Raw genomic sequence first — 27,989 nt, 5'->3', positions numbered from 1 at the left:
TTTTTTTTTAATCTTTTTTTTTTTAAATTTTTTATTTATTTTTTAGTTTTCGGCAGACAACAACATCTTTGTATGTGGTGCTAAGGATCGAACCCGGGCCACATGCATGCCAGACGAGCGCCCTACCACTTGAGCCACATTCCCAGCCCCTGACATCCCCTTTCTTAATTAGCTTTGTTTCCCAAGGACCACCATTTCCTACAGGAGTCTCTTTTCCTTTTTTAAAGTTAGATTTCATAGACAACTATATGTGGCAGAATCTTGAGAGAAATACAAAGTCAACAAGACACATTTTGCCTTTTAAAATGAAAGAGACTCAAATGGCCATCAGAAAAAAGGCATTTGGTAAGGAAGTAATTGAGGATGAAACAGAGAAAGGGGGTGATTTGGCACATTGGAAATATGAATGAGATTGTGGCAGAGACGTCAGGATTTGTCTTGGCCAGGAGGATGGAAGAAAGCAAAGGTGGGTGGGCATGTGGATAAGACAGTGGGTCGGGGTGCAGAGATAGGTCACAGGATCTCCTGTCTGATGGTTTCACCTGCAGACATCTGTGGTAAGACACAGGAGTATGGGTGAAAGGAGAGGTTGGGATATGGATGAAGACTGAAGAATCACAAAGGTTTGTTGTAGTCACACTGAATTTTTGTGTTTTTCTGTCATCCTTCCATGATCAGTCATACATGTTTAACTTGAGGAATATACTTACTATATCTTGCTTTTATCTCCATGAAAACTGGGAACAAAAGATCTTGGCCAAGAAGTTACTTAAGTCCCTTCCAGAAAGTTCAGGAGTTAAAGACACTATCCATTAACAGACACATACAGCTCTCTTATTCCTCATAGCTTGCTGCCTCTGGGAGATTGAGCTTAACTTTGGGAGGGGAATGTGAAGTCTGGGTATTTGCCTGTGTCTAGCAGGTCCCAAATCCACCCACTGTGATTGTGAGGAGGATGACTATTCATGCTGCAGCTATTGGGAAAAGCCAAAAGTCAGCCCAGCTTAGAGAGATGATGCCAACACCCACATGCCCATTCCCTCCACCTTGGGCACAGAATGAGACCCGGGGAACAAATCGCATGCCCCTGTTGCAAGGAGAACGAGATACACGCATCACAGCTAGATTCAACATGAAGTTTGGAGCTCAGGATCAAGGGCCAGCCTAGTTCAGTCCAAGTTGTACTCCATCTATAGACCTGTGTGTATGAAAATAAAGGATTGTTGTTTGAAGCACTGACCTTCAGGATAATTTGTTAGCATAACTATGAGAACAGCTGACAAACACACCACTTTATATCAAAGGAAGCACACTCTAGAAAAGGAGGTGAAGAGCAGAGACTGATATTTTTTTAGTTACATAGCAGTGAGTTTCTCTGCTTTATCAGGTAAGATTAATCCATTCACTTGTTTATTTATTCATTCACTCTAAGGCATCTAGTGAACTATGTTTCAGATCTTAGGGACAAAACATTGAAACAGGTAGAAGTTCTTCCCCACGGAGCTCAACTTCCAGTACGTGAGAGACATTAGCTATAGGTGTATGTGAGCAAAGGAAATAGTTTTAGAATTTCTTGACTTTGCCAGGCATGGTGATGCAGGCCTATAATCCCTGCGACTAGGGAGGCTGAGGCAGGAGGATCTCAAATTCAAGGCCAGCCTCAGCAATTTAGGAAGGTCCTAACCAACTCAGCGAGACCCTGTCTCAAAATAAAATATGAAAAGGGCTGGGGATGTGGCTCAGTGGGTAAGTGCCCCTGAGTTCAATGCTTAGTACCCAGGGAAGGGGTGGGGGCAAGGGATGCCCTGCCCTTGCATAGAGGACCCAATTGCATTGCTTTGCCTCCTACTACACAGGCTGTTGATCATGTATACAATTCCCTTCCCCAGGTCCCTTTCAAAAGGGGTGACGTGCCCTGAGTGCCTATTTGACAAGCAGTAAAACGACATTGTGCTTAACAATTACCCAATCTTTAGAGTGGATAACAGCATTCCTATTGCAGACATGAGGAAACCGAGGGGAGGAGGTGGAGCAATTTGTCCATGGTTATACAGCTGGGAAAGACCTGGATTTGAACCCAGGTGTGTATGGCGACAAAGCCCTCATTCTGTGAACCATAATGCTTCTCACAAGCTTGGCATTGCCCCGGAAGATTCTAGGCTAAAGAAAAGTATTCTCGCTGAATGTGGTGGCTCACATCTCTAGTTTCAGTTACATGGGAGGCTGAGGCAGAGGATCATTTGAGCCCAGGAGTTTGAAGCCAGCCTGGGAAATAAGGCAAGACCCTGACTCAAAAAGAAAAGAAAAAAATCCGTAATGTCAGCTAACATTATGCTGAAATCAAAATGGTAGTCTCTAGGACTACATCTTTTCCTACTAAATAAATCTGTTTTTTTTTTTTCCTTTCTTTTCTTTTTTTCTGGAATCATATTCCATAAACATTTATAGCTTAAACCAACTAGAAATTCCTTAAATAGCTACATATGTCAGAACATTCAATCCTGGTTAGCTCTTCAAATTTCTTATCCAAAAATCAAGTCCCAAACCCACTCCAAAAAAATAAAAAAGAGCCAGAAACAGTGGCACATGGCTACAGACTCAGCAACTTCAGAGGCTGAGGCAGGAGGATCGCAAGTTCAAGGCCAGTCTCAGCAATTTATGGAGGTCCTGCATAATTTAGAGAGAACCAGTCTCAAAATTAAAAGTAAAAACAAAGGCTCAGTGGTAAAAGTGCCTCTGGATTCAATTTCCAGTAACAAAAATATTTAAAAATTAAAAATATATAAATAAAATACAGTTGTCATACCTACAGCACAAAACAACTGCTCATATGAGAATAGTAATTCTAGAAGTTGGGTTGTGTGAGGTGGCACACACTTATAATCTCAGCCACTGGGTGGGCTGAAATAGGTGAATTACGAACTTGAGACCAGACTCAGCAATTTAGCAAGACCCTCCCTCCAAAGAAAAAAGAAAAAAAAAATATGGGTATATAGGTCAGTGGTAAATGCCCCTGGGTTCAACTCCCAATAACAATAATAGTAGGCTGGGGACGTGGCTCAAGTGGTAGCGCGCTCGCCTGGCATGCGTGCTGCCCGGGTTCGATCCTCAGCACCACATACAAACAAAGATGTTGTGTCCGCCAAAAAAACTAAGAAATAAATATTAAAAAAAAAAAACCAATAATAGTAATAACAACAACAATAACAATAATAATACTTTTTCAAATAAAATTAAAAGGGCTAGGGATATGGCTCAGTGTCAAAGTGCCCCTGGGTTCAATCCCCAGTGCCCTCATCAATATCCCCTTAGAAGTCAACATAAATAATCAAAAGGTAAAGGTGGTAATTCCACCAACTCTGGAGGCTGGGGCAGGAGAATCACAAGTCTGAGGCCAGCATCGGCCACTTAGTGAGGCCCTAAGCATCTCAGTGAAACCCTGTCTCTAAATAAAATATTAAAAAGAGCTGGGGATGGGGCTCAGTGGTTAAGTGCCCTGGATTCAATCCCTGATACAAAAAAAAAATAATAATTTTATATATATATATATATATATATATATATATATATATATATGCAGAAGTATTTAGGTTGAGCTGTAAAACTGTTTGCTACCTACTTTCAAAAGGTTTGCCACCAACATGGAAGAGTGTAAGGATGGGGCTGGTGTTGTGGCTCAGTAGTAGAGCACTTGCCTAACACATGTGAGGCCTTGGGTTCAATCCTCAGCACCACATAAAAATAAATAAGTAAAATAAAGGTATTGTGTCCAACTGCAACTAAAAAAAAAAAAAAAAGAATTGTGTAAGGATGGATGGAAACATACACATAATGGAGACAGAAGACAGACATCTTGAAAGAGTAAGAGAGAAACAGAAAGAAACCGGGAGGGACTAGGGGTGCAGCTCAGTGGTAGAGCATATATATGCTTAGCATGTGTGAGGCCCTGGGTTCAATCCTAAACAAAGCAGGGGTGGGTTGGGGGTGGAGGTGGGTGGAGTACAAAGAATTCCAAGAGCTGGAATGTGTGTGGAGACACAGGTGGGTGGGGTGGGAGTGTGTGTTGAGAATACTGGACCCAGGTGAAGATTAGATGACTATTGTTGGAAGAGATGCTGGTCTCTAGCCCTTACCTTGCTGGCATTTGAAAAATGCTAAGATCTGAAACAGATCACCCTTGTAGCCACAGTCCTGCCTAAAGCCTGAGTCAGGTTAACTCACCACAAACCCACAGAGTCTCGCCATGCTCAGGAGCTCAGGGAATGGGGCTCCAACGCCCCTGCCCTTCCTCCAGGCTGGAGCATGAGATGACAATTTGAAAAATGCCTTTGACAGACAAGAGGGTATTTGTGCACTGCTGGGAAAGGCTGTGGAGTGTGATTCAGAAAGATCAGGAAGGAGATGAGGCTGCAGAGATAGGGTGTTAGCAGCCTCAAGGCAGCCCAGGAAAGGTCTGGGAAATGCAGAGGAGGAGAGGCTAGAAGCGGGTGGAGGCACGGGGGCTAGTCTGAAAATTCTTTAATAGGGAACAACAGGGGAAGACTTCTTAGGTCTTATTTATCTAACACAGGTTGATGCTGTGCAGTAGGTGGACAGCATCTACCTACATCTCCTCATCTTTCAAAGAATGCAAAAGTTTCCTTAAAAACTCTCATCCAAGGCTCCTTACCTTGAAAACCAGGACAAGGATAAATAATTTTTTTTTTTTTTTTTTTGTACCAGGGATTGAACTCAGGGGCACTTGAACACTGAGCCACATCCCCAGCCCTATCTTGTATTTTATAGAGACAGGATCTCACTGAGTTGCTTAGCACCCCACCGTTGTTGCTCAGGCTGGCTTTGAACTCGTCATCCTCCTGCCTCAGCCTCCCCAGCTGCTGGGATTACAGGCATGTGCCACTGGGCCCTGGCAAGGACAAAGAATTTTAAGAGCTGAAATGTGTAGAGACATAGGAGGTAAGGGTAGAAATAGTTTGGGGGGCTTTTGCAAGTCATTCATTGACTGATGAAAGAGGGTTACAAAGGAGGTGGTGAGACTATCTGGATTCTGGTGGAAGTTAATAGCATTCCATTGCCTCCTTGTTTAGAAATATAACTGGCCTCTCAAGATTTCCCTTCAGCATTCCTTATCTCCGTGGCCTTTGTTCTTCTTTAACTGGAGGGCTGGTTTCTTGGAGCAACAAGGTGACCTGCAGAAGGGACAGAGGAAGCAGATCAGTCTCTGATCTTGAAAACACCATTCATTCACAGGCATGGACAGAGGAAGATTGATCAGTCAATCAAAGGAAGTGGTGTTGAGCTCAACATTCCCTGTTTCCAGGAAGCTTTACTCCCTTGGTGTGATGTCTTCCTCTGTTCTAATAACAAACCATCTGAGTACAGATAACACTTTTGTCGTGGTTTAGATATGAAGTGTGCCCCCGAAGCTCATGTGTTAGACAATGTAAGGATTTTCAGAGGTGAAATGATTGGGTTATGAGAGCTTAACCTAATCAGTGGATTAACTCACTGATACAGATTAACTGGATGGTGACTGTAGGCAGGTAGAGTGTGGCTGAAGGAGGTAGGTTACTGGGGGTGTCCTTTGGGGTTTATATTTTGTCCCTGGTGAGCACAGCTCTCTCTGCTTCCTGGTTTCCATGCCCTGAGCTGCTTTCCTCTGCCACACACTTCTGCCATGATGTTCTGCCTCGCCTTGGGCCTAGAGCAACAAATTCAACCATCTGTGAACTGAGACCTCTGAAACCCTGAGCTCCAAATAAACTTTTCCTCCTCTAAAATTGTTCTTGTCAGCATTTTAGTGATAGGAGCAATAAAAACTGACTAAAACATCTTTATAACTGTTTTAGTTATAAAATACCCCACAATGTTTGGGGAGGTCTTTCCCAGCCCCAGCCTAGGTCATGTCTCATCTTCCGTGTTCCCAAAGCACCTGTTCTTCACCTATTGTAATTTTCATCATATTTTATTGTAAATGTTTAATTAACTTTCCTCTAGATTGAAATGTTATGAGGGAAAGATATTGTATCCTTGGTACCTAATAGTGCCGAGCTTATAAGAGGCATTTAATATAGCCATAAAATTGAAGGAATAAATGACCATTAACTCCTTTAATCTCTAAAACAATTCTTCTAAGATGGGTGGTATTTTCTCCACTTCATTGATGAAGTGAAGAAGCTGATGAGATACTGTGTTCACAAAACAGGTTAGCAAAGGGACTAATTGGGAATGGTACCCAGGTCAGGCTCTTTCTACCATGTTCTACTTGGGACCTAGAAGAAACATCCATTCATTTAATTTATGAAACAGACACATCAGACTCTACTAGATGCTGGGTGGAGGGACATATAAAAAAGGGTAAGATTTGCATTCAGATGCTGGAGACCAAATGCAGGGAAATGGACATGCAAATACACAATTGCATTCAGCATGATAAGATCATGGGAGCTTCTCAAAGGAATGTCTAACTCTGGGTGGAGGAAGATCTTAATAGATTTCATTTGATCTGGGTTTTTTTTTTTTTTTTTTTTAAGGTACACTGCTAGTAACAGGAGAGAGAAGGTTATTAAGAGAAAATGCTAACTTGCCTAGCAGTACATACCTGTAAGCCCAGCTACTCAGGAGGCTGAGGCAGAAGGACTGCAAGTTCAAGGAAAGTCTCAGCAATTCAGTGAGATCCCATCTCAAGATAAAATAAAAAAGGAAAAAGGAAGCCAGGTGTGGTGGTACATGCCTATAATCCTAGCAGCTTGGGAGGCTGAAGCAGGAGGATCAAGAGTTCAAAGATAGCCTCAGCAAAAGTGAACCACTAAGCAACTCAGTGAGAACCTGTCTCTAAATAAAATACAAAAAAAGGCTGGGGGGTGTGGCTTAGTGGTTGAGTGCACCTGAGTTCAATTTCAGGTACAAAAAAAAAAAAAAAAAGGGAAAAAGATGGGGATGTAACTCACTGGTAGAACACAACTGTGTTCAATCCCCAGTCCTGCTGGGGGTGGGGTGGGAAGGTAAATGCCAATAATGGTTTGTGCCTGAAAAAGCTGTGTCAACTTGCTTCCCCTCTTTGCTGAGGGCTTTCAATTACCTACTCTAGCAGCTGGCATCAGTATATGGAAGAATTAGTTGTAGGAGCCCAGGTTTGCTTAACTTAAAAGCATCCAAGAGGATGTAGCTTTTAGCAGAGTGCTTGCCTAGCATGTGCAAGACCCTGGGCTCAACTCCCAGCATCACAGAAATAAAGACAGAAAAAAAAAAAGCAGCCAAAGTAAGAGATCCATAGTGCATAGCTGGATTGCATTATGAAGATCCCTGGAGCTTACTCCCGCCCACAGACAGACTAAAAGGTAGTCTGTGTGAATGGTATGTGTTGTGCTCAAGCAGTGCCCAGCCTTCACCATCAGGCACAATGACCCCAATGCCTCATTTAGATCAATGAATAAAATCTATTTTTGTAACAAGTGAAAGAACGCTGAGGGTTAATTGTCAGTAAAGTAAGGTGCAACTTTTTGTAAGAGAAGATTAGAACCAAAGGAAGATCACTAGTTTATAGGAGTTGTTGCCCCTAAGAATATAATAAAACAGTCACAGTATCCAGAGTCCTTCTCTCATTGAGACAGAACACTTATGGGAAATCAAGAAAAGAGGGGATGGGGTTGTAGCTCAGTGATAGAGTGCTTGCCTAGCATATGTGAGGCACTGGGTTTTTTTTATCACATAGACATACATAAATAAATAAATAAATAAAGTGTAAAAAGAAAGGAATATGAAGTGGTCTTTTAAAAAAAGACAAGATGGGCTGGAGATGTGGCTCAAGCTGTAGCGCGCTCGCCTGGCATGCGTGCGGCCCGGGTTTGATCCTCAGCACCACATACAGACAAAGATGTTGTGTCCGCCAAATACTAAAAAATAAACGTTGAAATTCTCTCTACCTCTCTCTCCTTTCTCTCACTCTTTAAAAAAATAAAATAAAATAAAAAAAGACAAGAAAAGATTCTGTGAGCATAATATAGTATAGCAGGAACTATGAAGAAAAAAACAAAAATTATTATCATAGAAGTTGAAGTGACCTCTCAGGAGGCTGAGGCAAGATAGTCACAAGTTCAAAGCCAGCCTCAACAATTTATCAAGGCCCTAAGCAACTTAGTGAGACCCTGTCTCAAAATAAAAAAATAAAATGTAGAAATTGATAGTGGGGAGATGTAACAGGTTCACTTGGTGCTTTGAATATCTCCCTTGTGGCTCTGAAACTTACTTTTTTTTTTTCTTTTTCCCAGTCTTCTTTTCCCTAACCTTCTCCTCCTTTTGGGACAGGAGTCCCCTGTGTTTCTCCTTTGCTAGCAAAGCAATAAACCTTCTTTTTCTTTTTTCTCAAAACCCTATCCTCATTAATGGATTGGCATTGGGGACAAGGACAGAGCTTTCGGCAACAAATCTGGCATCCCAGATGAGACTGAAAGCAGCCCCTGCTCCAGCTTTCTTGGGCAGGTTGGCTCTCTGAGTAACTCCACTTCCGTGCTGAGGATTCACGTTGAGAGCTGACCTCTGGAGAAATTAGGAGACAGTGTGAGTTTGCCTCAGACCCAGCCGGAGGAGTAAAGGGAGGGACTGAGGGGCCATCCCAGAAGTCCTTTTTTTTTTTTGCTTCACAGAACTCCCACCTTCTCTCCCTGAACTGCAAAAGTTGCTCCATCAGTTGGTCTACTTTGAGAAAAAGGAAACTGAACTAAGGAAAGTTGTGACAATTTTGGCCATTCACATGATCCCTGTCCTAAGCCTGCCTTGTCCAGTCACCTGCCATCTGCCACTGTGAACCTCTGGACTGCTCTGATGCTGAATGCCCTTAACTATCCTCACCCCCTCCTGAAAGAGAACAAGGACTTTGAGTTACTTCTCCCAACTTTGCCCCCTTTTAGCAGTAAGTAGCCTGGAGGTGTTGTTGCCCACTTTCCATAGAAATGGAATATAGAAATTGTGGGCTGGGGTTGTAGCTCAGTGGTAGAGTGTTTGCCTCACATGCGTGAGGCCCTGGGTTCGATCCTCAGCACCACATAAAAGTAAATAAATAGAAATAAAGATAGTGTGACCATCTACAACTTAAAAAAAAAAAAAGAATATAGAAATTGACAATGGGGAAAGGTAATGGGTTCGCTTGATACTTTGACTATACCCCTTGTGGCTTTGAAACTTAATTTTTTTTCTTTTTCCCAATCTTCTTTTCCCTAAATTTCTCCACCCTGATCTTCTTCTCCCTGATCTTTTCCTTCCTGATCTCTCCTCCCTAATCTCTTTTTTTCTGGATCACTTCTATAAAAGCCCCTTGTTCCTGCAGATGGGCAGGATCACAGCCTTTGGGACAGGAGTCCCTTGTGTTTCTCCTTTGCTAGCAAAGCAATAAGCTTTTTTCTTTTTTCCTTTTTCTAAAAAAAAAAGGGGGGGTTGGGAGGGTGCTGGGCGTGTGGCTTAGTGGTTAAGCATCCCTGGATTCAATCCCTGATACAAAAAAAAAAAAAAGTTAAGTGCTAAGAAATTGTTGGGTAAGAGAATATGGTGAATGGTGATATTTATATTTTAGAAAAGTAATTAGTATGTGTTAGAGGAAGAGGAGATAGAGGGATTGTTTAGGAGGTTAATGTAAAGAAATACCAGTGACAGATGATGAAGCACTGACCTGGGTAATGGGAATGAAGAGGAGGAGAGGGATTCAACTACTTAGGAGACAGAGTCATCAAGATCTGGATGACTAAGTGCACGTAGGGGGTGAGAAAATAGGAAGAGGAGAGGATGATGACTCCTGAGCTTGGGAAAGTGGCTGGATAATGGTTGGGAGAACTGTGTGTGTGTGTGTGTGTGTGTGTGTGTGTGTGTGTGTGTGTGTGTATAGCTGAAAAGACAGTTAAGCTTTGTAACTGTTGGTGTTGACTGCAGTCCACAGGTACAGGTATCTAGTAGGGAAGCAGGATATATATTTGTAATTCAGGAGAAAAGTTCAGGCTGGAGATAGTAAGTAAGAGCCATTAATTTAAGTGGGAATGGGCAATGTAGTCCAAGGTGACCATACAAGAGGAGGAGACTAACAATGAACTAGGGGAACATTAACATGTAAAGGCAGGTGAAGCAGCTGCTCAAAAAGAAAACTGAGGGAGCAAACCATATACTTTATAAACACTATTGGGAGCCATGGATGCTTTAGCCTAGTTGGAGTTGCATGGGTTGTACATAACAACCTGACAATGGGGAGTTAACTTCTTATTTCTTATCCAGAGGAAGGAAGTCTGGGGCTGATGCTCAATGAAGCCATCAAGACTCATGCTACTTCCTGCTGCTTTTGTCCCCCCCCACCCCCGCTTTAATTTTTTTTTCTTTTAGTTGTTGATAGGCCTTTATTTTTTTAATTTATATGTTATGCTGAGAATCAAACCCACTGCCTCACACATGCCAGGCAGGTACACTACCACTAAGCCTCAACCCCAGCTTTTGTCCTCCCTTTTTATCAGGAAAAAAAAAAAAAAAGTTTTCTGAGAAGTTCCATCCATCAGATTAGAAACTACAACTCACTGGCCAGAATTCATTATATGGATATCTTACTGAATGTGTACAAGGCAAAAATGAATTTTTCTTTTTTAACTCATCGTTTTGAAATAATTTTAAACTAAAAAAAATCTGAAAAAGTAGTACAAAGAATTTCTGTCTTCCCTTCACTCAAACTTTCTGATTACAGGGGCTGGGGCTGGGGCTCAGCAGTAGCGCACTTTGCCTAGCATATGTGAGGCACTGGGTTCGATTCTAAGCACTGCATACAAATGAATAAAAGTCTATCAACAACCAAAAAAAAAATTAAAAAATAAAATTAAAGAACTTTCTGATTATTTCTGGGCACAGTGGAGCCTATCTGTAATTCCAGTGACTTGTGAGGCAGAGTCAAGAGGAACTCAAATTCAAGGCCAGCCTCAGCAAATTAGTAAGACCCTCAGCAACCTGGCAACACCCTGTGTCAAAATTAATAAATAAAAAGGTCATGGAATGTAGCTCAGTGACAAACCAACCCTGGATTCAAACCCCAGTACCCAACAAAAGTCTTTCCGATTAACATTCACCATGGTGACTTTATCATTTTCTCTAGCTTTCTCATGCACACATGATGTCCATTTACTTCTAAATAGTTCAATGTGTACTTCCTAAAAATAAGAACTTCCTCTTACATAACCACAGAACAATGATCAAAATCAGAATATTAACATTGATTCAATGCTATTATTTCATGTACAGCTTTTGCTAATTATCCCACTAATGTTCTTTATAGCAAAGAAAGAAATTTTTTTCTGTTCCAGGAACAAATCCAGGATCATATATTACTTTATTTATTAATTTACGTATTGATTGATTGAATTTATATTTTAGTTACTGGGGTTCAAGGGTGCTTTACCCGGGCTGGGGATGTGGCTTAAGCGGTATGGCGCTCACCTGGCATGCGTGCGGCCCAGGTTCGATCCTCAGCACCACATACAAACAAAGATGTTGTGTCCGCTGAAAACTAAAAAAAATAAATAAATATTAAAATTCTCTCTTTTTTAAAAAAAGGTGCTTTACTATTAGATAACATCCCTAGTCCTTTTTAACTTTTTTTTTTTTTTTTTTTTGAGACAGGGCTTCACTAAGCCCTATTTTGTATTTTATTTAGAGACAGGGTCTCACTGAGTTGCTTAGTACCTTGCTTTTGCTGAGGCTGGCTTTGAACTCCCAATCCTCCTGTCTCAGCCTCCTGAGCAGCTAGGATTACAGGTATGCACTACTGTGCCTGGCTTTCTTTTTTTTTTTTTTATTGGTACTGGGGATTGAACCTAGGGGTCCTAAAACACTGAGCCAAATCCTCAGCACTTTTTAAATTTTTTTTTTTTTTTAGCTGATGATGGACCTTTATTTTTTTATGTGTGGTACTGAGAATTAAACCCAGTTGCTCATATATACTAGATAAGCAGCTCTGCCACTGAGCCACAACCCCAGCCCCTCCTCAGCACTTTTTAATATTTTATTTAGAGACAGCATCTTCCAGAGTTGCTTAGGGTCTCACTAAATTGCTGAGACTGGCTTTGAACTCCCCAAGCTGCTGGGATTACAGTCATGTGCCACCAAGCCTGGCCTTACTTTTTCTCTTTTGAAATGATTTTTTTTTTTAAATTTTTTTAATATTTATTTTTTAGTTCTCGGCGGACACAACATCTTTGTTTGTATGTGGTGCTGAGGATCGAACCCGGGCCGCATGCATGCCAGGTGAGCGCGCTACCACTTGAGCCACATCCTCAGCCCCTGAAATGATTTTTTTTTAATATTTATTTTTTTAATTGTAGTTGGACATAATACCTTTATTTTATTTATTTATTTTTATGTGGTGCTGAGGATCAAAGCCAGGGCCTCGCACATGCTAAGCCAATCCTCTACTGCTGAGCCACAACCCCAGCCCTGAAATGATTATTTTTAACGGGGTACATTGTTACACTGATAAAACCAGGCTCTGTTAGTAAAGAACAAAAGGAGAAATGAAGATTGTGTAGGCCATCAGCAGCGTCTACTGCCTAGTTACTCACCCAGCCCAGAGGTGGTGGCGTGAATCCAGACTGACAGCCTTGCTTTGTTCTAACAAAACAACTTTGTGCCCACATTCCAAAAAGAGTCCCAAGGCCATTGAATTCTATCCATTCCTCTACTAGCTGTAATTCTGTATCACATCCAAAGTGAAAGCTCTGAGGGCTAGGTCTCTGTGTCACACAACCCCAAGGTCACCCCCACTCATATTGTAGACTATGAAGGATATGCTAAGGCAGGGGCCAGCCAAGTTTCTCTGTAAAGAATCGGATAGCAAGATGTTTGGTTTTGTGGGCCAGATAGTCTCTGCTGACAAGACTGGACTCTGTGGGTACAAGGTGAAAGTGGCAGTAGACAAATGTTAATCAATGGATATGGCTGTGACCCAGTAAAAATAGACACTGACATTGAATTTCATATAATTTTCCTATGTATCATGAAATATTTTTTTTTGTACCAGAGATAGAATCCAGGGTGTTCAACCCCTGAGTCACATATTTTATTTTTTTTAAGAGAGAGAGAGAGAGAAAAATATTTATTTTTTAGTTTTCGGCGGACACAACATCTTTGTTTATATGTGGCGCTGAGGATCGAACCCAGGCCGCATGCATGCCAGGCGAGCGCCATACCGCTTGAGCCACATCCCCAGCCCCATGAGTCACATATTTTTATATTTTATTTAGAGACAGGGTCTTGCTGAGTTGCTTACAGCCTTATTGAGGCTGGCTTTGAACTTGTTATCCTCTTGCGCAGGTGTGTTTCACTGTGCCCAGCTCTTATTTTCATTTTTTTAAAACCATTCCAGTTGGTGGGCTATACAAAAAAACAGGCAAAATGTCCATAGTTACCAGTTCCCACTTGGCTTTGTTTGAATTGTCATAGGTAATGGACCTGCCTCTGGGCTATCTTATCCTAATCTCCAATCTACAATCCTGCGCTGGGCTTCCTCTCTATCTTCTGCCCTCTTCCTTCCTAGGTCTTTTGTTCTGTACTCAGGAACCTTCCTTTATTCAATTCAATTCCTCTCCACTCCTAACTTACAAACTCCTTTCTTACCTAACTTTCCACTCCCAACTTACAAACTCCTTCCTTATCTAATGTATTCCCTAAGGAACATTCTTCCTCCAGGGGCTTTTGAAAGGATGCTATTCATTTTCCCAGGTCCCACAACCCACGGGCATAGGAAGTGCTATTGGCATTCTCCACCTTCATTGGCCTGACTTCTACACACACCTTTACTCTTCCACCCTCCTGCGAAATGCCCTCCCTCCTCCGAAGTTCTTATCTAACTCTTTGAACGATGGCTAACACACATTGAGCAATATCCTAACAACCACCAGGAGAAAGGACCATTATTATCCCTGTTTTGCAGAGACACAAAGAGAGGTTAAGGTCAGGTGCTAGTAAATGGCAGACCCAGGATTCCAATCCCAGCAGTTCCTGCTTATTCCCTTGATGCTACACGGCCTTCCCCCATGACCACTGGGATAACTAGCTTTCCTCGGAGGCTCTGGATACCGATACCTTCTGCATCCTTTGGGTATCAGGGCATACTCTACCTGGCTCATGTGAAGAACATTTGGTAGAAACAATTTATGAAGTGTTTCTTAGCCTCTTTTTAAAAATTGTCATCCACACTAAGGAGAAAATTTTAATTTATATTCAATTTTCCCCTCACAAGATTTTGTTGAGCAGGGTTGAGTTTTGGGAAGCCACAGAACATTTTAAGACCTAACATTGTTTTCCCCCTGAAGAACTATTTTTTTGTTACCTTGAGAAGGCTTTAGTACAGGGAAACCCCCTGGGGCTAGACACTGACATACTACCTCAAGGCCTGAAGTCCAGGGAGGACAGGATTACTGGAAGTTAAGTCAGTGAGTGAAGAGGGCTGCAGGAAAGGACTTTTGACTTCATGTCAAGAGATGGGTGTGGCCAGAATTGACCTCCAGCTCCCAGGACCTAATCCATTCTTCCTACCATGGTGAAGGTCATCTCTGTACCTGGAGAGAGTGGGTGTCTCTGGGACAGGGAACTGGTGCCTGAAAGCAGGCTAGAGGAAGACCTTTTCGGCTTTTGACTGTTGTACAATATGCATGCGACGTCTAATTTTAAAATAAAAAATGTAATTTTAAAAATTGACCTAAAATGCAAATATGGTCATTCTTTCCCATGCTCAAAATGCTTCAGTAGCCCATCTGCCACCAAGTGAAAATCCAAATTTGTTCACATGTCACACAAAGCCCCAGGCATTCTTTAGCCTCATCTCTACCACTATCCACTTCCAACCCTGTGTCAAGGCATGTGAAGTATTGACAAGGGAAGGCACCAACTAAGGAACTTTCTTCCTTTGCTGTCAGCATGCTCTTAGTGCCATTTTGTGTCAGGTGTCTGTTTTTCATATCTGCTATTTCAGGTTCTGAAATTTCTCCCTTACCTCTTTTTTCCTGGTGAATTCTTCATTCCTTTTTTTTTTTTTTTTTTTTTGTGGGGGTGGGAGGAGAGAGGATACTGGAATTGAACCCACACCCAGGGGCACTTTATTTTGAGACAGAGTCTCACTAAGTTGCTGGGGCTGGCCTCAAACTTGAGATCCTCCAGCCCAGTCACTGGGATTACAGGCAGGTGTCACTCTGCAGGAAAATTCTTCATTCACTTATTTATTTTTTGTACCAGGGTTGAAATCATGGGCGCTTACTAGTTAACCACATCTCAGCATCCCCCATGTGTGCACATCACACACACACACACACACACACACACACACACATTTATTTATTTATTTATTTTGGCACCAGGGATTGAATTCAGGGGCACTTGACCACTGAGCCATATCCTCAGCCTTATTTTGTATTTTATTGAGCGATTTAGCAAGACTGTCTCAAAATAAAAAATAAAAAAGGACTGGGGATATGGCTCAGTGGTTAAACACCTCTGGGTTCAATTCCTCCACCCCTGTACCAAAAAAAAAAAAAAAAAAAAGAAAAGAAAAGAAAAAGAAAAAGGAAGAAAGCTGGGTGAGGTGCTGCATGCGTGTAAGAACAGCAACTAAGGAGATTGAAATAGGAAAATGGCCTGTTGGAGGCCAGCCTCATCAGTTTAATGAGATCCTGTCTCCAAATAAAAAGACCTAGGGGTGTAGCTCAGTGGTAGAGAGCTTGCTTAAAGGAAGCCTTGGGTTTAATCTCCCTCCACTTCTGAAAAAAAAAAAAAAATCCAGTTAAAATAACCTCTCCCAACTTCTGTAAGAAGACCTGATGACCTTCTTTGTTTCACCCCTGTGGAGGATAGTGATTAAGAATACTATATTCTGATGCCAGACCATGTGATTTTAGATACTAGATTTGTCACGTACCAATTGGTAACCTTGGGCACAGGACTTCTGTACTTTGGTTTCCTTTCTTGTAAAACAGGGATTCCAATAATTCCTATCTTGGGAGAACATTCATTCATTGAATATTTGCTGAGTATTTATTTTAATATATTAAAACAGACTGAAATTCCTGCCCTGGTAGAACTCAGATTAGACTTCAGGGTATATAAGTCTTCATTAAGTTTGTTCTGGGACAAAATTAGCCACTTATTTTGTAAGTAAAATGTTACTGGATCCTAGCCACACCCTTTATCTGCATGTTGTCTAGGGCTACTTTTGTTCTACCAAGGTCAAGGTGAGTGATTGAGACATAGGCCATATGGCCTGCAGAACTGAAAATATTTACTATTCAGTCCTTTAAGAAAATGTTGAGTGCCCCCTTCCCTAGTAAGATTGAGTGGGTTCATCGATGCAAACATGTAAAGTGCCTAAAAACATTGACTGGTAAGCACTCAGCAGATGCCAGCTTTAATTTCACCCCAAACCTTTACTGTCAGCCTTATCACAGGGTCTTAATAACATTTTGAATGAATAAATGAATAAACAGAGAGGTAAATAGAAGCCAGGAGTCACTCTGGAAGTCACACAGAAGAAAGAGTTTCAAGAAGGTGGAAGTGGTCAGCTATGTAAGTGAAACATCGAGCACTGAAGAAAGATTGTCAGATTTGGCAATCAGATGAAGTGACATGACCACGGAGCAGCTGTGGGAAGTGGTGAGGACAGGAGCTGGACAGTGGTGGGTTTAGCTGGGAACTGAAATGAGAAAGGAGACCTGGGAAAGTTAGAGACTGGTCAGTTATGTGATGGCAAGTATCACCATACACAACTCGTTTGACCTCCTACCTGAATTTTTAAAAATCTGCTTACCCCAAATATCAGGTTTGTTGAAATACTGGGATATCTAATGAATTTTCCATTTATGTTGGAGCTGTTTGGTGTTGGGTAAAACTTCAAAGTTAAAATTCAAATCAAGAACTAGCAGGCAAAATGGGATGCAGAACTTTCAAGCCCACCATTAAAATTTATGATAATGATAAAGCAGGTGATATTGTTGATGATGATAAAGTAGTTTTTTCTGTGTGTGTGTGTGTGATCTTAATCCTAATGTGACTTTTTTTTTTCTTTTTTTGGTACTAGAGATTGAACTCAGGGGTGCTCTACCACTGAGCTACATCTCCAGACCTTTAGATATTTTGAGACAGACACTCAATAAATTGCTGAGGCAGGCCTTGAACTTGTGATCTTCCCCTGGCATCTGACTCAGATCCAGCTACTCATGGGACCCCATCTCCCTGACCACAGACCCCCAAGTCCCAAGCTGTGTCAGTAAAATTCCTTTTTTTTTTTTTTTGGTACTGGGAATTGAACCCACGGGCTCTTAATCACTGAGCTACACCCCCAGGTTTTTACTTTTTAATTTTTTTTTTAATATATATATTTTTTAGTTGTAGTTGGACACAATACCTTTATTTATTCATTTTTATGTGGTGCTGAGGATTGAACCCAGGGCCAAGTACTTGCTAGGTAAGTGCTCTACCACCAAGCCACAACCCCAGCCCTACTTTTTTTAAAAATTTTGAACCAGGGTGTCTCACTGTTTTAGGGACTCAATAAATTACCGGGGCTGGCTTTGAACTCCAGATCCTCCTGCCTCAGCCTTCCAATTTGCTGGGTGTGCGCGATTGCCCTCCACTCAGTGATAAGTTCTTCACCATACACTCTTAGAGCAATTGGGAACACAAGCCATTCTCCCTGTGGCAGAAAGCTTTGAGGTCAAGCTGTTGACAGCCATGTTTCCTGCTGTGTGGAGGAGGCCAGTCTATGGTGAGGAAGAAGGAAGTTGACACAGAGTAGGAGAAAAGAGGGTCACAGGGTCCTGAGGGGTTTCAGGTACCTTGTTGCAGATGTCCCTAAGGTCCAGCTTTGTCCTCAGCCTTCGGGTAGGTTGGCATTTCAAACTTTCTTTGGAATCCTGCTTTCAATTTTGTTTTTAATTAAATGTCCTCTTCTTTCAACCTTGCTTTCCTTATTATGTAATCTTCTTAAATTCCCCATAGTGTGATTCTAATCAGTGTGAAATAAGAATTTCAATGAAGACAACAGTGAAAATCTCCCTATTGGGAATAAGCCTGAAGTAGTGGTGCCTGTCTTAAATTTCAGCAACTTGTAAGGCTGAGGCAGGAAGATGGCAATTTGGAGGCCAGCCTCAGCAACTTAGCAAGGCCCTAAGCAACTTATGATTATTTTTTTTTTAAAGAGAGAGAGAGAGAATTTTAATATTTATTTTTTAGTTTTCGGCAGACACAACATCTTTGTTTGTATGTGGTGCTGAGGATCGAACCCGGGCCGCAGGCATGCCAGGCGAGCGCGCTACCACTTGAGCCACATCCCCAGCCCCGGCCCTAAGCAACTTATAAAAAGGACTGGGGATGTAGCTCAGTGGTTAAGTGTCCCTTATTCCTGGTACCAAAAAACTTTAAAGACTATATAAGCATGCTGTAGGTATAGCTAGCTCAGTGGTACAGGGCTTTCCTAGAATGCATAAGGCCCGTTATTCAATCCCCAGTACCGCGAACAAACAAAAAACTGTATAAGCATATTTTTTTTGTTCATTCTGTAAACATTTTCTGAACACTCTGTATGTACTAGATTCTGATAAATATGTGATCATTAATATTAATTTGATCATTCTTTTCTCTACTACTTTTAGAAATATGATTTAATTGGTGAAGAAAGCTAATTAAGCAAATAGGTTCAATATTTATTATAGATGCTAAGGTAGAAATTTAGATGAGTTACATGGGGGCACCAAGAATAAAATAATTACATAAAACTATTTCTCCATTTTTCAAGAGCTTTATACATATGTGACATTAAATCAAAAAATAGTATCAACTCATACTTTCTCAAAAACATGCAAAAGACATTTAAGGTTTTGGACGCATGCATATTTTCACTGGGTTGTTTACTTTTTTGTTTTGTGGTACTAGGGGTTGAACTCAGGGTTTCCTGAATGCTAGGCAAGCATTCTTCCACTCTGCTATATCCCCAGCAATTCCACTGAGGATTTTTTTTTGGGGGGGGGGATGGGGGGGTTACTGGGAGTTGGACTCAGGGTGTTTTACCACTGATCTATATCCTTAGCCATCCTTGTTTTTTTATTTTGAGATGGGGTCTTGCTAAATTGCTAAGGGCCTCACTAAGTTGCTGAGACTGGCCTTGAAATTACAATCCTCCAGCTTCAGCCCAAGTTGCTGTGATCATGGGTGCACCACAGTGCCCAGCTCCACTTTTTTTTTTTTTTTTTTTTTTTTTAAAGAGAGTGTGAGAGAGAGAGAGAGAGAATTTTTTAATATTTATTTTTTAGTTTTCGGTGGACACAACATCTTTGTATGTGGTGCTGAGGATCGAACCCGGGCCGCACACATGCCAGGCGAGCGTGATACCGCTTGAGCCACATCCCCAGCCCTCCACTGAGTTTAACGGGACTTCAGAAGGGAATGCTTAGGGCTCCGCATGGTGACATAGGTCTGTAATTCCAGCAGATCAGGAGGTTGAGGCAGGAGGATTATGAGTTCAAAGCCAGCTACAGCAAATTAGCAAGACCCTAAACAACTTAGTGAGACCCTATCTCTACATAAAATACAAAAAAGGGATGGGGATGTGGCTCTATGGTCAAGTGCTCCTGAGTTCAATCCCTGGTACCAAAAAAAAAAAAAAAAAAAAGTTTACTATGATCCATGTCATAATATATGCTATATTTTATTAAAAATGCATATCTAAATAGAAAAATCTATAAAGGTACATACATAAAATATTATCAGGGTTATATCTGGGTGGTAGGATTACTGGGATATTATTTTCTTCTCTATACTTTTTTTTTAAGGGTTGTTGGGGATTAAAAAAAAAAAAGAAAGAAAGAAAGGAAAAAGAAACCCAGCTACACCTAAACCAAGAATTTGCTGAGAAGGGGATACCATTATCATGATTGCCCCAGATCAGCAGTGTCCAGGAGAAATTAACCCGTGCCAAGGAGTGCAAGCCATATGCATATCGAGTCAGTTTTGGAAAGCTAAAAGCACATCTTCATTTCTCCTTCATGAATGAATTACAACCTTGGCCGGCAATATTGCCTCCCACTGGCATAACTGCAAGTGCAGGCCAAGGGTGTCGCCAGCACTACAGCAACAAAGGTACCTTGGTTCTAGAATCTGGACTTGGAGCTCCTGAGTGGTAGTTCCCGGATATGACCCTTACTCTGTGTGGTCTTAATTGAGTCACTTTGCTTATCTAGGCCTATTTCCTCATTTTAAAACAGGTAGTTCCTTAATATCCTCTTGAACTTTAGTACTCTCTACCACTTTACATTACTGTGGTAATGGGACCTGCCCAGCCTGTTATCTGACACTAGTAAGCCCAAAGACCTTGGGCAGAGTCAATGACAAGTCATTCAGGACAATTTCTCTGATGTCATGGAGCAAAATGCACATTTGTTTATTTTATTTAGCAGTACTAGGGATTAAACTCAGGGGTGCTCTACCACTGAGCTACATCCCCAGTCCTTTTTATTTTATTTTTAGAAAGGGTCTCATCAAGTTGCTGAGGATGGCCAGAAATTGGGGTGCTTCCTGTCTCAGCCTCTGAAGACATTGGGATTATAGGCATGTGCCACAGTGCCTGGAAAAATGCACTTTTAGAGAGAGGAAAAAAAATTGAGCATGTGGTTTGCCATTCATTTACTCAGTATTACAGAGTGCTCACTGTGTGCCAGAGTGACAGGATTGAAGAAGGGAGGAGAGGATATGGTCTCTGTACTGCCCTCAGTGATAGAAACCAGTTGGAAGAAAATATAGATAAGCAGATAAGCAATTACCAAAAGGTCTGCCGAGGGCTAAGATAAAGGAAGGAGAGGGTATAGCACCTAGCCCAGCTGAGGGGAAGTGAGAGCAGCTTTCCGGGAAGTGATACTCAAAGGAGAACACAAGGAGCGGTACTTGTTTCTGTCTTCTGATGCTAGGGAAAGTGACCTACAGGGCATCTCATGTTAAACTTTATCTGTTTTTCTAGTCTGATTCATTGTTTTCTATTCCTTTCTCCAATGTACTTACCCAATTTTCTGTACAACCTGGAATCTGGTGGGAGGACCAGGGTCCTCAGTAACATTGCATCCATCTGCATCCATTGGTAAACTCAAGTTTTGCATCAGTAAACTGCCACCTCCACCATCTCCAGCACCGTCACCTCTACCACCACCACTCCCAACTCCACTGTGCTATCACTAGAAAAGCGCACTGAGACTTATTTTAACTAATCGTCAAACTGTCTAAAATCCGAGTTGATATAATGAACAAATTAAGGGATGATTATTTGCTTTCCAAATTATTCAATCTAGAGCAACTTTAAATAATTAGACTTCCCCAGTGTTTTTTAAAATGTGCTTTGGTTTACAAACATTTTAATTGCCCAGATCTCTTTGGGAACATATCTACTTCAAGAAGTCAGGCATATCAGAGACAGGATTTTCATGCTGAGAAGTGCAAGCATAACAAGTTCATAAGGCCTCTTTCTTTATTCATTGAACTAATCGAGCGCTTTGTAGCATGCACACATCTGAACATTAAGCAGTTTAGTTGGCCATAAATCAGTAATTATGAAGGTAGAAGTTCACTGCATCAGGACCACTCATATAAAAATAGTATGCCTATGTAAATATATAGGTATCATATTTTTATCATATATTCATCTTTTATAATGTATATGTTTTCATAAATATGTAGTATATTTATGTGTTTTCTTTTTTAAAAAATTTTTAATATTTATTTATTTTTTTTAGTTTTCGGCGGACACAACATCTTTGTTTGTATGTGGTGCTGAGGATCGAACCCGGGCTGCATGCATGCCAGGCGAGCGCGCTACTGCTTGAGCTACATCCCCAGTCCTTATGTGTTTTCATTTGTACACTATTTTACAAATGTCCTGTAGATTGTGAAATTTAGGTTAGAGATTGAAGTATATTATAAAAATGACTACAAATTCTTATCTTTTTTTTTTTAATGCAGTGCCTAACACATTCTAGGCGAGCACTCTACCACTGAGCCACAACCCCAGCCCCTAATCATTGCATTAAAAATAATCTTATTAGTTCTAATCAGTTATACATGATTTTTTTTTTTTTTTTTGGTAGTACTGAGGACTGAACCCAGGGCCTCATATATGCTAGGCAAGTGCTCTATCACTAAGCTGTATCCATTGCCCTTTCTATTTTTTTTTATTTTGAGACATGGTTTCACTAAATTGCCCAGGTTGGCCTCAAACTTGTGGTCCTCTTGACTCAGCCTCCCCAAGTAGCTGATATTGTAGGTGTGTATCACCACACTGGCTAAATTCCTTTCATCTTGTATGCATATCATTTGCAATATGACTTTACATGCTTTTCATGGAGGAGGGGAGTCTATTTTTTACTCCTTGACTCTGATTCTGGGTTGGCCACGTGACTTTCTTAGGTATGAGTTCAGGGTTGCCAAGATGACAGAGTCAGGATATAAGAAAGGTGCTGCTGGAGGAAAAGAGGAGGAGAGGAGTCATGTCCGTGTTTAGGATGAATCCCATACAGTGACAACACCCGCCACTGAGGACTTATCACCATGACAAACTCCTAACACAGGTTAGGTATTTTAAAATGACTGATGGGGGTAAAGTGGGCAGTGTTCTAGATTTCCTAAAATAACTGCTGGGGATGAGGATTAAACATATTCAAATCAGGTATTATAAGGTAACCAATGGGAGCAAGTGGGGTAAGGTCTTCAATTTGGTCAGTATAGGGAAGAGAGTGCCTTACAGCTTAGTGTATAAGACACTGATTTCCAGACACTAGGGTCTTGAGCCTCTCTCTTGCTTGGCTCATTCTACTCTACCTAACAGAGTGCTATTCTCACCTTCAATAAATCTGTATTTTGCCTGTTACTTGTGTGTGTCATGCTCAATTCTTTGTTCGGGGACAGCATGGACCTGGGGCCAAACTGGACACTCCAACGATAACAACTTCTTTGGCTAATGGGATATTAACAAATAGATGCAAGCAGAGACTTAAAAAAAAAAAAAAAGCATACATATTGGGGGTTTGACTTCTTGATAACCTGGTAACCCTGCCATACCACCATGTGATTCCACTTGAGTTGGCTTGCTAGAAGATAACAGATCATGTGGAGCAGAGATGAGCTAGCCCAGCTCAAGCCATACTAGATCAATCAGCTTGACAATCACCACATCTGCCAATGAGGCCATCCCCATTTGGTCCCAGCCGAACCTGTCCAGGCCACAAAATCACAACAAACTGACACACCAAAGACTCATAAGAAAGAGTAAAATATTTGTCCTCTTTTTTTTGTTTTGTTTTGTTTTGGTACTGGGGATTGAACCCCTGGCCTCATGCCTGTTAGACAAGCACCCTTCCACTGAGCTATACTCTTAGCCCTTCTTACATATTTTGAGACAGGGTTGCCCAAGCTGGCCTTTTGGGATTCTCCTGTCTTAGTCTCTGAGTAGCTGAGATTATAGACTCGTGCCAATACCCCTGGCAAATGTTTGTCATTTTAAGCCATAATATTTACTGTAATGGTTTGCTATAGCAAAAGTGAACTGATACAAGGAACATATTTTATTTTCCTTTTTTAATCTTTATCCATTCCAAAAAAGACATTTGGTTTGGGCTGGGAATACAGCTCAGTTGTGTGAGGTCAGGGTTCAATTCCCAGTACCACCACCCCACCAAAAAAAAAAAAAAAAAAAAAAGATATTTGGTTTATTGCACCCACAGTTGCCACAAACATATGGTCTATCACTTCTTCCAATCCTAAAAGCTCTGATTCTCTTATATTATTAAGCTCAGCTGTTGCTTTTATGGAATAAAGGAGATAGAGAGTAAAGATAAAAACCAGACATGATATAAAGAGTGAAAGGAATACTCAGGCGGCTGAGGCAGGAAGGATCGGATCACAAGTTCGAGGCCAGCCTGGGTGACACAGTGAGACCATGTCTAAAAAAACAAAAAAGTAACAGAGTTGGAGATGTGACTTAAGATGAAGATGGCAGGATACTCTGACTAAAATGATCAACCATTGCAACCCATAAATTGTTGATTAACTCCAAAGAAAAAAATTGTTCTATTAAATCAGAATCTTTGCGAAACTCCCTGGCACTGACCCCAGATGGCCCTGTGTTAAATTGCAAACCCACATTCTAAAATTCCCTTTCTATTAGATTCTTTATTTTCCTCAATCTTTCTTGCTATTCAGGTATGTTTTTCTATTTTGGTAGGTAAAAATTTTTTGTCTATAAGTGACAGAAGCCTGAGTCAACCTAGCTCAAGGAAAAAGAAAAAAATGAATGTAGCCAGGAGTGATGGCCCACACCTGTAATCCCAGTGGCCTGGGAGTCTGTGGCAGGAGTTCAAAGCCAGCCTCAGCAACTTCAAATCAAGGCCCTAAGCGACTTTCGAGACCCTGTCTCAAAACAAAATATAAAAACAAGGGCTGGGGATGGGTTCAATCCCTAGTACACACACCACCCTGCCCACCCCCTCCCAAGAAAATGGATGTATTAGATTTTGCATCTTTTTTTTGGTATTGAAGATTGAATCTAGGGATATTCTACCACTGAGCCACATCCTCCCCAGTCCTTTTTTTTTTTTTTTTTTTTTAATTTGGTACCAGAGATTGAACTCATGGTTGCTTAACCCCTAAGCCACATCCCTAGCCTTTTCTATTTTGAGACTAAGTTGCTTAGGGCCTCATTAAGTTGCTGAGGCTGGCTTTGAACCTGCAATCCTCCTGCCTCAGCCTCCGGAATTACTGGGATTACAGGTGTGCACTACCACACCTATCCTTATTTTTTGAGATAGGGTCTCTCACCAAGTTACTGAGGCAGACTTTAGATTTGATATACTCCAGTCTAGAATAGCTAGGATTATAAGCATGGGCCACTGCATCTGGCTTATATTTTGCATTTTAAAAGTCCAGATCATCCCTAAACTTCCAACCCAATTGAATCCAGCTGCTATAATCATGGCCCCAGGGGATGGTCTCCCCATCTCCATATCTGAGTTCTGCTTTCTTTGGTCTTGGTCCATCTGTATCCCTCAATCCCTGACCTATTTTCTGGATCTCTGATTTGAGTAGTAGTAACTGCCTGTTGTGTGTCTCCATCTTGAGTGCCCAAGCCCTCCTCCTCACCAATTGCCCTAATCATGTTAAAAGGCACCAGGAGGCACCGAATTTTCTAAGTCAGAAACTTGGAAATTATCCCAGACCTCTTCATTAGTCCTAATATCTAATAGATCAAAAGGCCAAGTCATTTCTACCCCATTTGTGTCTTTGGAATTGGTTATCTCTCTCCATGGCCACTGCCACTGTGCTTTGTCATATACTGTTATTCCTGTCATGGAAGAAGAAAATTTCTTCCTAACTAATCTTTTGCTTGGCTCCCAAAAAAACATACCTGAAGTAATCAATTCATTAAAAGTGTAACATCTGAGTCTAGCATTTCCTGCATAAAAAGTTTGGTTGTGTGACTTGCAATGTTCTACAAATTTGGGATACGAGCATGATCCCGCTGGGGACTTTTCCAGCTGATCACTTGAATGCCCAGCTCCCCATTGACAGATAGTCTACTATTATAGGTGGGTTTCCCTAGAAACAGCCTGAGCTGGGATAAGCATTAGTTGTTATTTAGGAACTTCACTGTTGCCTGTCACTGGGCTGTGGTTAGGCCCATTCTAAGGCACCCTGCCTGGTCCGGCCACTTAACACAGTATTTTGAGGAAGGAGATTGAAATTGATGTCTTTCCTCCCAAGAGGCCCAGGGCTCCTCATGCAAATTGTTTAACCCAGTGACAAGCTCTACCTACCTGGGGTCTCAGAGTGAGGCTTGATCCAGTTACAAAACTTTCTTTCATGCCAGGGGTCAAAAACTCAAATGCCTCTAGGAGCCTGAAGCTGGAGCAGCAGCTACTTAGCAACAATTGGTTACTACCAAGCAAGAATTTGGCACTCACAGTTGCCAGATCTTTCATTTATCCCCCCATCAGGAGGAACCTCAAATCTTGAGTTTTATATAAAATAGTCTAGTTTTAAACTGTCAGCTTTATTTTTAAAAAAGCAGGCAAAACCAAACTTGTCTAGGGCCTTATCTGATTTATGAGCTGTCAGTTTTTGAATTTGATTTGATTCCCTAATCCCAGAACAATGGATGCCTACTTGCCCTACATTTGCATAACTATAGAGGCCACAGCAATGATCTGTGACTGAATAAAGATCAGCTGTGAACCTACTACAAAAGGTTCACGACTTCAAAAAAAAAACCTAACCTCCTTTAGTGTGGGCTGTCTGGCCTTCCAGACCCAGCTCTTTGCCTTCTCCCCTTTCTGTTACCTCTTTCCTCTAGTTCCTAATACCAGCTCACATTTCAGGGCCTTTGTGTTCACTGGGCTCTTTGTCCTGGAGACCCCTCTTCCAGTTATCCAAGGGCACTCCAGCCATAATGCCATCCTTCAAGATTTGGTCAGGCCTTGTGTGGTCTTGCACACCTGTAATCCCAGCCACCAGAGTCTGAGGCAGAAGGTTCAGGCAACAAGTTCCAGGCCTACCTCAAAATAAAAAAAAAAAAAAAAAAAAAAATTAAAAGGGCTGGACATGTAGCTCAGTGCCCTGGGTTCAATCTCCAGTACAGTCTTCCTGCAACTTCTGCTGTCTCTTTTGTTTACCCCAATTTTTAGTTACTCTATTGTCCTTCTGTGTTCTTCACATGCTTGTGACCCCACCTGACACAGTCCCTACAGGCCAGAAACCTCAAACTTCCTTCACCTTGGTATCTCCCTGGCCTTATAGAGTACCTAGCACCTTAAATGGAAATTGGAGGACTGGGTACCCAATATAAAAAATAATGATCTTGACCATTGCATTTCACAGGATGTAAATCCATTAAAAAAATAAATTTAAAAAAAACTTGACAACCTGAAATGAAGTTGCAGTTTGGTGTTTAGCAGGAGAAAAACCCTCTGCATACTTTAATTTTTAAATTGATCATGTGTGAAATAGAAAGAGTACGTTTTTAAATTCAAGCTTTGACGTAACTGAGGCTTCTGATAAAGAGTTCTAGAGCTAGCATAGCTTCAGTGACTCTCACTGGCTTTTGAGAATCTCAAGGGCCCCAGGGTTCTCTTAAAATCAGCGGAGGAGGGGGCTGGGGTTTGCAGTCCCAAGGGGGTGGGCAGGAGTGGTGTTGGGTAGGAAGCAGCTCCTCCAGATGAAACAGCACTTTTTACAGGAGCAGTGGCCTGCGGCAGGAGAGAGAGCAGCCACGGAGGAAAGACCCTTTTGCATAATCCATTCTTAAATTGACTGAGGCTTGTGCAGTTGTAAACTGAAACTCCAGAGGCAAACCTCCGAGTGGTTACATTTTCTTAAAAAGAATGTTTCCTTCCCAGCCCTGTCAATTATTTCTTACTTTCTATCCCCACCCCAACGTGCGCGCACACACCCAACTTTTGCGTCAACCTTGAGCCTCTCTCTCCTACCTGAAGCGGAGACCTCAGGACGCGGCAGGGCTGGAGTTTCATTCATAATACATGAACTCAGGGGAGGAGGGAGGCGGGGGCTGGGGCCTTTCATCTCAGCTATTTTAAATCCCGGCATTGCAGCCGAAAGGGAAAATGACCTGGGAGTGAACGGCACCGGGGATGAAGCATTGCACGATAACGGTACAACCGAGCGCGTCAGCAGCCCGCCCGCTGGCTATTTATACCGCGCAGATTATGCAATCGAGCTCCAGCCATTCATACCCAACAGGGACGCCGCGCGCCCGGCGGTGGCGGGTGGGGGAGGGCACATTCCCGGGTGCCGGGTCAGTTTCTAAGTTTGCATCATCCCCTTCATTACCAGAGTAGCTTGGGTTTCCATTGCTGCCAGCGGGAAACCGTCTTGGGGGAGACAGCTGGGCTACAAACTCACTTGGCACACACTGGCACACACGACTGCCTATTTAAACC

General features: G+C 41.7%; 1 long non-coding RNA gene across 1 annotated transcript; it reads right to left on the bottom strand.

Moving 5' to 3' along the window:
- LOC143380216 (uncharacterized) lies at positions 1-27,830 on the bottom strand. The gene is made up of 4 exons (XR_013088600.2): positions 27,519-27,830; positions 11,458-11,527; positions 5,101-5,189; positions 1-1,198 (listed from the first exon to the last, which is right to left on the bottom strand). It is a non-coding gene; the product is annotated as an uncharacterized LOC143380216 (long non-coding RNA).
- Positions 27,831-27,989: the final 159 nt, after the last annotated feature.

This window comes from Callospermophilus lateralis, chromosome 14, assembly GCF_048772815.1.
Source record: "Callospermophilus lateralis isolate mCalLat2 chromosome 14, mCalLat2.hap1, whole genome shotgun sequence".
In the NCBI taxonomy this organism is placed as follows: domain Eukaryota; kingdom Metazoa; phylum Chordata; class Mammalia; order Rodentia; family Sciuridae; genus Callospermophilus; species Callospermophilus lateralis.
Note: the sequence above shows the minus strand (reverse complement) of the source record. Positions and strands in the feature narration are given on the sequence as shown.